General features: G+C 38.7%; 1 protein-coding gene across 1 annotated transcript in view; it reads left to right on the top strand.

Moving 5' to 3' along the window:
* LOC109471660 (gastrula zinc finger protein XlCGF57.1-like) overlaps positions 1-12016 on the top strand; it is a gene marked incomplete at its 3' end in the record, with an annotated part of 92047 nt that overhangs the window by 28797 nt on the left and 51234 nt on the right. The window lies entirely within an intron of this gene.

The raw sequence follows: 12016 nt of genomic DNA, 5'->3' as shown, positions 1-12016 counted from the left end.
TAAATGCCATGAGGTCTTTCTTGTTTTGTCACCTTGACCTTGGTTGTGTCACCCTTTGTCAGAGTTTGGTCGACCATCAAGATCAGTTCCACATCTCCTCTACCTCTTGATCTGTGTACAGTTCAATACTCATCGGCAGCTGCAGCTCAGAGATGTATGTGTACCTCTTTCTGTAGTCTGTTGGAGCAAAGTCATTCAAGAAGCATACCTTGTATTCTTCAGTATCAGCAAGATGCTTCTCTAACTGGGAGTACCTCTCGATTATCTTTGGATCATGTCGAACTTTCGCTTCAATCACTCTCAGTTCTGAGCTGTGTCCATCCTGCACGGATCGGACAGGGAAAAGCTGCTTCCTCTGTTCTTGGACTTTCCAATTTGATGTCTCCAAATGCTCGCTGTACTTAGAGATTCCTTCCCCTAGATTCATGACCATGTCTTTTATCTTCTTTAGGTGTGGCTTTTGTAGCAATGGCACACAGCAAACCTTGAACAACTCTTGGGCATGCCCCCTCAGCTCTTTACCTGACATGGGTTTGAGTGTAGGCCGATGAAGCGAGGGGTTATTGTAGGTCTAGTGTGAAGGTCTTGCCGTCATACAGTGACCTCAGCTCCTGTGGCAAATATATGGCACGATCAGCCAAAGTTCTTAAATGTGGTAGCACATACCACACAGCATTTCTGATGGCGAAAAGGACTTCTTTGCTGGAAACTTCATTCCCTTTGTTTCTTTCAAACCTGTTTTAAGCACACAAAGAAAGCGAAGTTAAGGTAAAGCTCATGTTAATCCATCATTTTGTTAATGTCACAATATACATCAAAGGAGGTTCTGTCTATTGATTGAACCTCCTTGATACTACATGTGTAGTACATCTGATCAGCTCTTCTATTCAAAACTCATGCAAAACTCATGATAAATCTCAAAACCCATGGTTGTTACAATCATAACATACAAATGTACTCCAGGAATAAAATATACCTGAAGTTGCGTTTCTTCAAAATGTCCACAATGTTATTGTACAGCCGGATGTGCCCCAGGGGATTGTTGTTCTCAGTGTCGCCAGTACCAGCGTAGGCTGGAAACATAAACGTCTCTCGGCTTTTCTCTCGGGAGGTCATCATCATCACCTTTATACAGGTACATACAAAAGGCTAACATCACGATTTGTACTACAAGTATGCTGGATATATTACTTTTCCATGGTTTAAAAAAATGGTGTGGCTATTGACAAGATGTTTTGCCAAAAGTGTTTAAAGAGTCTTATTGACAAGAAGCATAGGAATACCTTTGAATCAGTATACGTCCATTTAATAAAACGGTGCAATGAGCTGTACACCTGGATAGACCGTGCACCTTGCCATTGGGAAATTGGGGGGTTATTTCCCACCAAGTAATACTTTTTTTCCAACAATCATTTCAATAGTTCTTCAGTCATGGTATCAAGGTAAAATTATCCTGTCGATCAATGGTAACAAAATCCCACTGACAGGAACATTCTGTCAATCATGCAAAAATATTGCTATCAAATTATATCAATTAGTTCGGTGCCTTTATTTACTGACTCGATAGCTTGAACATCCTGTCAATTGCCTTGGCCTTTAAAAACACTGCTGTAGTCGTTTATGCTTGAAAAATGCTCAATTTTTTATCTGCCCCTCCCCTAGCCCTATATTTCATATATACTAAAAAATCCACGACTGACTAAAAATTAAAATTTAGTCACCTCAAAAGCAGACTTGGGGCGCGGAACTTCAGCTCCTTCACTGGCCGCCGTCTTGTCCACCTCAATGCGGACGAAATGCCCGAACTGCCGGCAGGCATGGCCGACCTGCAGGCCAGCGTACACCTCCACACCCCTTCCGACTCTCCCTTCATTGCAGAAAAATTGCGCACTGGCCGTTCTTGAAAGGATGTCTCTGAAGTTCACCGGCCTGAACTCACTTGCTGCGACCAGTTTCTCGTACAACTGAGCGAACGTAACGTCACCTTGCCCACAATCATACCAATCCACAACTACCCCGCCACCCTTCCTTTGGACTTTGATGCTCACATAATTCGGAGGAGACGGAGACTGACGACAACATGAAGTTGACGCCATGTTTTTTTTATCCACATGTGCAAGGAGTAGGTTTACGACGAGAACGTCGGTACGTTTTGCGATAGGGACAGGGAAAGCGATATTTTACGACACTAGAATCAATTTACGGCATATATTTGCTCATTTGGAGGTGTTTTGCACGAAGGTCAAAAACTTTTTTTTTTTGGAAACGAGCGAAAATTGATGCGCGCGCGGATGTCATCCATATAATCAAATCAACATGGCCTAATGGAGGATTTCCAAACTTTGTGCAGAGAATGGAGGGCCTGGGCAATCCTAACATTCATGTCATGATCACTGTCAGTGTAGCCTCCTAGGTACTTAAAATCGGCAACTCGCTCGATTGTAGAACCGTCAGAGGCTAGGAGATTACTCACTGATGTTGGATTCAAGTGCATATACTTGGTCTTAGATGCATTAAGGTACAAACCAATTTTTTGGCACGAGTTTTCAACTCTGGTGAGTAGGTTTTGTGCAAAAGATATACAGTTTTCCAGTAAAGATATGTCATCGGCAAAATTGAGGTCAGCAAGGGTTTCGGCTGGGTGCCGTCGGCTTGTTCGTTTGTTTGTTTATTTTTTGCACAGCAGCAATAAAAAAGATTATACATAGTAACTTAATAATGAATAAAACAGGTGCAGGAGGAGGGAAAAAAGCTTATTTAGCTTATGCTAAGCCCTCCTCCTCTATACTAACCAAAAGTAAACATAATTGAATTGAAATAAGGCATACATACATAAGGAATTGTTATCAAAACAATTCAAACATGGGCAAAATGATACAATAACAATAATGAAACAGTAGTATACATAAATTGATGAAATGAATTTGATATGAAATAATACTATTATATACATAAGGAATTGTTATCATAATAATTCAAACATAGGCATAATAAACAATAACAATAATGAAACAATGGTGTACATAAAAAATAATAACAACTGAAGATATGAATCTAATACAAGGGCCTGGGGGGGGGGTTATAAGATGGGCTTTCAGGGTATTTTTAAAAGTTAGAAAATTGGAAATTGTTCGTATGTTTGTCTGAAGGCTGTTCCATAATGAGACACATTTGTATTTTACGGAGGATTGTGCTAATGACGTTCTTACAAGGGGAATATGGAAATGAGCACTTTGTCGAGTTTGGTAAGTATGAAAATGGGAATTAAGATTTAAAAGACCATTAAATGTGTCTGGAAGAGAACAGTTTAGGAATTTAAACGTAAATAGCATCAGGTGAAGTCTGTTTATATCAAAAATATTCAAAATCTTAAGTTTTGTAAACAAAGGTGCAGAATGTGCGTGAAAACTGGCGCCGGTGGCTGAACGAACAATACTAGGGGCTGTAGTATGGTTTTGTAGGCGCATCCCCAGACTATATTCCCGTAGGTTAGATATGGGTATTTTAAGCTATTGTATATGGTAATAATGTTTTTTTGAGTAAGAATATGTTTAAGTTTTCCAATAATACCGATAGATTTTGAAATTTTTTTACCTAACATAGTTATATGTGGTTTCCAGGTCAATCGTTCATCAATGATTATACCTAAGAACTTGGCTTGACTCTCTTGAGAAAGGGTCACATTTTTTAAAAAGATTTTGGCGCTTCTATTGTAGGTTTTAATTCTATTACAGAAAATAAGGTAGTATGTCTTCTTAACATTGACTGATAATTTATTTGCCTCAAACCACGATATAACCTTTTTCAATTCTTCGTTAGCCAGGTTTACTAGCGTATCAAAATTCGAGTTTGAAAGAAAAAGATTTGAATCATCTGCAAATAGGATGAATATAATTGAGGATGCTTTTTCGAGGTCATTTATATAATTCAAAAAAAGTAGGGGTCCTAGTATCGAACTCTGTGGGACACCACATTCTATTATTTTAAGTTGTGATTTATTATCATTAAGGGTTACGTATTGCTGTCTATTGGATAGATAAGAAGAGAACCATTTTATTGCGGAGTTACATATACCATATCGTATTAGTTTATTGAGTAGAATGGAATGATTAACTGTATCAAAGGCCTTTGATAGATCGAGAAAGATTCCTATAGTGTATTCTTTGTTATCTATAGCGGTAGAAATTTTTTTCCATTAAGTGTATGAGTGCTAGAGAAGTAGAATAGCCCTTTCTGAAGCCATATTGGTGTTTATATAGGATGTTATTTTGATTTAAATGTTTCAGAAGACGCTAAGTTTTTGATAATATCTGTAATTTCAATATCAGTTGGTGGTATAAAAATTGATAGGTTAGAATTTACTTGTAAGGTGATGTATCTAAGAGGGTCTTGTATTCCTTTTGGGATTTTACTATCAAGCGTAGGTCCAATATTAATGAAAAAAATCATTGAATTCGTTACATATTTCATCTTTATTTTCGGTAGTTTTGGTACCAATTTGTATTTTGTTTGGACCAGCTGATTTACTTTTATTACGATTTAAAACGTCATTTATCAGGTTCCATGTTTGTTTTATATTACTGGTGGCTTCATTGAACTTTCTGTGATAGTATTTCTTCTTTGCAGTTTTTAGGTGATGATTTAACTTATTCCGGTATTTTTTATAGATACTGTGGTTTAAGGGCGTCGGGTTCTTGACATATTTAGAAAAGAGCTTGTTTTTTTTGCGTATTGACTTTAACAATCCACTGCTTAGCCAGGGTTTTCTGCGAGAATGTTGGGAGATTTTTGTAATTTTCTTTGGAAATAAAAATTTTTCGTATAACGATCCGTATGTTTCAAAAAATTGATTATATGCTTTTTCTGTGTGTGTTTCGTTTAATACGTCACTCCATACTATTTCTGATAGGGATTGTGTAAATTTCTGAATGTTAGTTGTGTTAACTCGACGATAAGATATTTTGTCTGCCTGACTGGCTCGTTTAAATCGGATGTAAGGAATATTGGGAAGTGATCTGATGTGTCAGTGATGAGGATGCCAACTTTGATATTGTTGCTAACAGAGTTTGTTTAAATGTTGTCTATCAAGGTAGCAGAGTAGGGTGTAATTCTGGTAGGTTTGCATTTAAGTGGGTAAAAGCCAGATGAGAACATTTTATTTACATGATCAGTAGTGGGTTGGTTAGTGTTGTTTAACAGATTAATATTGAAATCACCAATAATGTAACAAGTTGTTCTTTCCCTATTAATATTGTTCATAGATTCCTTTATGCGCTCATTAAATTCTGTATTGTCGGTATTTGGTGGGCGATACACACAGCTCAATATTGTTTTTTTTCTCCTTGGGGTTACTTGGAATGATTTCAATGAATATACTCTTTGTGCCTGTGTCGTCGATGATAAATTCTAGCTCAGGTCGTTCTTGATAGTATACGTCGTTTCTTATGTATAGTGAACCCCCCCCCCCTCCAGATCTATTCTTTCTGCAGTGGTGTATGCTATTATAACCAGGTATACTATAATTTTCTGTGATATTATCTGTTAGCCATGTTTCTGTTATTGCAAGAACTGAAAAATTTTGGTGCAAGGAGGAGAGATATTCATTGAGCTCATCAAAATGGCAAGGAAGGCTTCGTACATTTAAGTGGAACAGAGATAGAGTGTTACAACAGGACATGTTACAAGATTCATTAAAGGATTCAGCAGTATAATATTGGGAAGATGTATTTATAGAAGTATAAAAGTCATTAAGAAAGTTTGTATCAGGATCCAGTGGGGAAATTTGTGACTCATTGTCTAAATTATTTAGTTCAGAAGGGTTAAATATCAGGGTGCTGGGTTGAGGGGTTTTTGAGTTCATGATGGGTGTTCAAGGGTTACTTCACTTAGCTCGAAACAGTTCAGGAATTTCCACAGAAAACAGTTCAGGAATTTCCAATCGTGTCTTCAATGTCTGGAGTCGGCTCTAGTGCGTCTGCGATCTGTTCTTCCCTCCCCAGGTGGGTGTACAACGAGTTTATCAAATGTCAGGTACGCGATGTTTCCTCGTTCTCTTTCAGCTTTCATCTGTGGGATCAGTTCCTTCCTTTTCTGTCTCACCTTCTCTGAGTAGTCCTCATCGATGTAGATGTGGGTTCCCTTCAGGTATTTTGCTCGTTTCATGATTTGATCTCTGTCCTTGTATCTTAGTAGCTTTGCTACAATTGGGCGTGGTCGTCCTCCGTCGTTGAACCGTCCGTTTCTATGCGCTCTCTCGATCTCTATCTGTTTTGGGTCTAGCTTCAGTTTATCCTTGACTAGTTCCCTTACTTTCTGTTCACACTGCTCCCAAGTCTCGTCCTTTGTATCAGCGACTCCGTCAATCAATATAGTATTTCGTCTAGATTGGTTTTCCAGGTAGTCAACTTTGGTGTCGTTTGCGGTGATGTCTTTCTTGAGTAGAGTTATTTCTGTGTCTATGTCCTCTACCTTTTGTATATGTCGGAGTAGGTTGATTTTGTTTTCGTCGATTTCCTTTTGAGAGTATTGTAGGCTGTCCTTGATCTCTTGGACTTCACGTATAATGTTGTCCATTCTCTTGTGTGTTGACTCCATAATCGTGTCCAAGAATGATTTGAAGTTCCTCTCTTGTAGTTCTAGTAGTTCTTTGACAATTGACAGGGATATAGAATCGTCTTGTGAGGTGTTGCCTTTTCTTGGCGCCATTCTTCCGGGGGGGGGGGAGGGTACTGAAATGACAACAGATACTCTCGGCAGCAAGGAGCTGGTTACAAATCACCACAAACAAACACAGACTATGTAAAAAAATCAGTGCAAATGCTGCAGAGAGAGAAACCTACCGGCGGGGGCTCCAACTAAGGGAGCCCACTGCGGTGTTTCCGCTTGTGAGAAAGTAGCGTCCTTTGTTGTTGTTCGGAGACAGCGTCCTTTGTTGTCTGGGAGGCCAGGTCTTTCTGCCAGATATCTCCGTCCAGATTCGTCAGTCGTCCAAATTTTCTCATCCAATTTGAGCTTTAGGGCATTCAACTTTCAGATTCGGTATGATTTATGGACGATGGCAAGTTTTGAGGGTAGAATTTTACAATATATGGTAAAGATCTCAGAGCTCAGCTAAAAGCGGCTGCCGCCATCTTGAACCATACCATTTTTTTGCTTCGTCGGCGACGGAGGATAAGTCCATTTCCGTCGGCTATAGAAGACCGCAATGCATAGTCAAGGCATATAACGAAGAGAAAGAGAGCCAAAGGGTCCCCCTGAAGGACACCAGTATTGATGCTAAATGCATCTGTTTCTCCTTCAGGAGTTATCACCACAGCTGTGGTGTCTTCGTACATGACTCGAATCGCATTTACGACATCCAGCGGAATCCCGTATGCCTCCAACATTTGAAACATTTTGTTGCGATTTATAGAATCAAAAGCTTTACGGAAGTCAATGAACACAAGCACTGCTTCCTTGTCGAGGCTCTTCAACTCTTCCACAATGCGCTTTAAGGCTAAAATGTGGGAAGTAGTTGATCGCCCTTGGCGGAAACCATTTTGGTTGGTACGTAACACTTGATCAATGACAGGGCGAATTCTGTTAAGAAGGCAACGGTTGTAAATCTTAGAAGCAATTTGTGACAAAGGGAGGCCTCCTCATAAGCATTTTATGCTTCCGGCCTTCCTGCACTGTTACATTTCATTTATATTTTGTGACAAAGGGAGGCCTCCTCATAAGCATTTTATGCTTCCGGCCTTCCTGCACTGTTACATTTCATTTATATTTTCTTGTATTTGTATTGTTACATTTTGTTTTCAAGTGCGAAATAAACTGAAACTAAAACTTCCCTTTAGGAAGGGTCATGGGTATTAGAATTAAGTGTGACGTCAACATATACATCAGGGCCCATCACACATAGCATTCATATCACAGACAAAACATCTATTTGATGCTCTTTGTGGTAACTCTGATCTAAATCTGGCCCCAAAAGCTATATGTAAGTTACCTCCAGCATGACCTACGAAGCGTCCCTTTAGGAAGGGTCATGGGTATTAGAATTAAGTCATCACCCATCATTGAACCGCGACGGGACCGACATCGTCTACCAGATACCTTTGACCCAGTGTTGACGTCACACTTCAAAGAAGCCACGTGACAAGCTTCACTGGGTCAGTCTACTGAGGAAGACCAGAGTGACTGGTCTAAAGCTCTAGGTGAGGGAATTTTTGTGTTGGACCAAAAGTTTTAACTTTTAAACAATTTCTCTTCCTTTTTCAGGCGAACAGGTGTACCTGGCCTCAGAAGGCAACTGGGCCTTTCATAAAGTTCGTGCGTCAGGACCCATGACCAATGACAACGTCAAATCCACATGCGCAGCGGCGGGGATGGGATTTCCGTGTCACTACGCGGGTGGTTATTGGTGCAGCTCCTTCTGGACCTCAGACTGCATCGAGTATAGCGGTACCAGTAGCTCCTGCTCTACCCACGATGTCCTCGACAGTAAACTCTGTGGAGACATTGACCCTCGGCACTGCCTGCCCCTTGATGACACCTTTGTGTACTGTCCTCGCTGCTGGAGTGGGGATGACAGTAACAGCGCATACGGAGTGGACTACGACACTCACACCTCGGACCTGCACGGAGCAAACTACAACAACATGTGGGCACTGTGTGCAGGTGAGGCTGCAACCTCCATATCGTTACACAACACGGATAAATTCATGCATTTTCGTCTTACTCGCTTGGGAAGAATAACATATAGTAGCAAAATGCATATATTAATTGGACTTCTAGCACTAAATATGTAAATCATGGGTTCTGAATAAAACTAATGATGATTAACAGTTTCTAAGGCTTTTAACCCAAACGTACCATCTTAGTATGTGTAATTGCAATCTTGCATTATCATACATATCACGTCTCTCTTAGTTTATTGCCTTCGACAGAAGGCTATGATATCGTTTTGGTACTGTTTGGCAGATTATGCACGATAAATTTTAAAGGTTCACGATTTTTGGTAGGCAGGTTGTCTTAATGATGGGCATTATCAAGACCAAAAAAATTGTTGTGTCGCTCAATGCAAGGCCAATTATTTGTGGCCACTTTTAGGCATAGAACTAGAGGTACTGACAGATTTACAGTGGTTGTGGGCTTTGGTAAAGAGCAGTTTGTTTGCGTTGGATTGATCGAGTTGAAATTGGTGGAAGTAATGATTGCGATGTGCAATGGCTGTTGCACAAGCAGGGGAGAACCATGGGGATGAGTGAGGCTTCATCTGATATTTTCTAGATGGCACGAATGCATCAATGCCAGCCTGCAGCCAAGAGGTAACCTCTTCAGCGCAGGCTTCCACCTCTTAAGCAAATACTTCGGACCAAGGGATGTCTCTATGTAAGTCACGGAAGCTATCCCAATCAGCGCTGTTGTAACGGTAGCATGTTCTATGATAGGGTGATTCTCGAGCTTCCCTGCAGTTCAAGGAAATCTCAGCAGATATAAGTGCATGATAAGAGTTACCCAGAGGTGAATGGGGGGGGGGGTTCTTACGTGACTGAAGCTGACCTTTTGTGTTTGTGTTTTAGTTATCAAGATAACTCGGGAATCCTTGAATGGTTGTCTTTGATTTTTAGTTGGCAAGTTACCGTTGAGAATACAAAGGTTAAGTTCTGAAATGGGCCTCGTGGGGGGGGTTCCCATGTCGTTGAATTTGACCTTTTTAGTTTTAGTTTGTTTATTTCGCACTTGAAAACAAAATGTAACAATACAAAAAAAATACAAGAAAATATAAATGAAATGTAACAGTGCAGGAAGGCCGGAAGCATAAAATGCTTATGAGGAGGCCTCCCTTCGTAACGTGATTAACAATTCAAATAAATCGGATAAATAAAAAATAACTTAGGTAACGGGTAAATGAAACAAAATAATAAGATACAAAACGATACAATACTATCTACAATAATGAAAAGTAGTAATGAAAGTAGTAAACAAGGAAACATAAACAAAAATTAGGAATGTGTGGGGTTATTTATGAAAGCTACTTTAGTATGATTTTTGAAAATGGTGAAGGAGGGACTAATTTGTGAAGTTCTACTTATGTTGTTCCAAATTGTTGGGCTCCTGTACATGATTGTAAATTGACGTAGATTCGATTTCGCATCGGATGGCCTTAAATGATTGCATTGGCGTGTGAAGTGGTTGTGGATATCTGAGTTAAATAAGAAGGTTAGGTGTCGTGGAAGGTTTCAGGAAGGCAAGGACATTTATTTATTATCTTGTACATCAAAAGACTGGTTTGTATTCTATTTATGTCATTTATGGTCAGCATTTTGAGCTTTTTAAACAACGTAGCAGTAGGGAAAGTAAATGAAATTTTGACGCTATTCTGATGTATCGATAGCGTCAAAATTTCAGAAAGAGTGGTTTAAGTGATGTAGTGTACGTACTCGCCCATACAATATTACGATAACTTAAGTAAGGATAGATAAGACTATAATAGAGAGTAATAAATGTTTTAGGAGATAAAAGATTTCCTACTTTCCGTATAATACCAATGTTCTTTGATATTTTGTTACTAATAAGATCGATGTGATTTTTCCATGTTAATTTTGCATCTATTAAAACCCATAGAAAACGAGTGTGCGTCACTTGAGTAATAACGTTGTTGTTTATGAATATTTGTACGTTTTCCTTTTGATATTTTCTATTTTTACCTGCAAATATTATTAAATTTGTTTTTTAACATTTAAAGACAATTTGTTTGCTTTAAACCACTAATTTACTTTATCTAATTCTTCATTCATGGTGGTTACTAAAGTGTTGAGATTCTTATGAGACATGAATAGATTTGTGTCGTCTGCAAAGAGAAGAGTACATAATTTTTGAGATACTTGTGCTTAATCATTTATGTAAATTAGAAAAAGTAGGGGTCCCAGGACGGATCCTTGAGGAACGCCACATGTTATCAAGTTATGTTGTGATTTGTAAATGCCATTGGTAACATATTGTTTTCTGTTCGAAAGGTAGTCTTTAAGCCATTAATTAACTGTGTTTTGTAAGCCGTACTTATGTAATTTGTCAAGTAATATTTTGTTGTCAACGGTATCAAAAGCTTTTGTAAGGTCAAGAAATATGCCTACGTTGTTTTCGTTATTTTCTAAAGCTTCGGTTATTTTATCAGTTAAGCATAAAAGGGGCATGTACGTAGAATATGTTTTGCGAAATCCATATTGATGAGAATAAAGAATATTATTTGTTTCTAAGTGATTTAAAATTCTTTATAAACTAATTTTTCTAAAATTTTTGAAAACGTAGGAAGGATTGATATATAGGTCTGTAGTTTGTAAATATGTCAAGATCTCCGGTTTTGTATAGGGGTATTACTTTGGCCATTTTTAATTTTGTTGGTACTGATCCAGTTGACAATGAAAGCTTAAAAAGATGAGTAATTGGTTCTAAAATGGAGGAGACATTTTGCTTTATCACAGATGCGCTTAATTCGTCATGACCTGGAGCTGCATTTTTCAAATTTATGATAGTATCGTGAATCTCTGTAGAATCTGGCTCTTCGAAAGAGTTAGTATGTGGATAGGAACACTTAAAATATTGCAAAGGGGAACAATCAGTCTTTTCGATTTTGTTTGCAAAGGCTGGCCCAATATTGGTGAAAAAATCGTTGAATCTGTTAACAATATCTTGTGGATCATCTATGTATGACTTTCCATCACGAAATGTATTAGGAATTACAATACTTGTTTTTTTCTGTTAAGAGGATGCGGCTTTTAACTTTTCATTATGGGTTCACCACACCACGAAGTGGTGGTGAACCCATATTGCTTTTTCTGATGTTTCTTCTCCTTCTCCTTCTCCTTCTCCTGCCATTTTTTAAATGGATTCAGCTTCTTCATTTTAGGGCCTAAGGTCCTGAAATTTGGTATGGAGGTACAGTGGGCAAATACCCCTAGGCGTTTTTTAAATTTTTGTGATACAGGCTTTTTAGAATGGTTTTTATTTGAGTTTTTTTGGCTGTGTTATAGCA

This window comes from Branchiostoma belcheri, unplaced genomic scaffold (genome assembly GCF_001625305.1).
Source record: "Branchiostoma belcheri isolate BF01 breed outbred unplaced genomic scaffold, Haploidv18h27 scaffold252, whole genome shotgun sequence".
In the NCBI taxonomy this organism is placed as follows: domain Eukaryota; kingdom Metazoa; phylum Chordata; class Leptocardii; order Amphioxiformes; family Branchiostomatidae; genus Branchiostoma; species Branchiostoma belcheri.
This window is presented reverse-complemented; position numbering and strand designations above follow the sequence as displayed.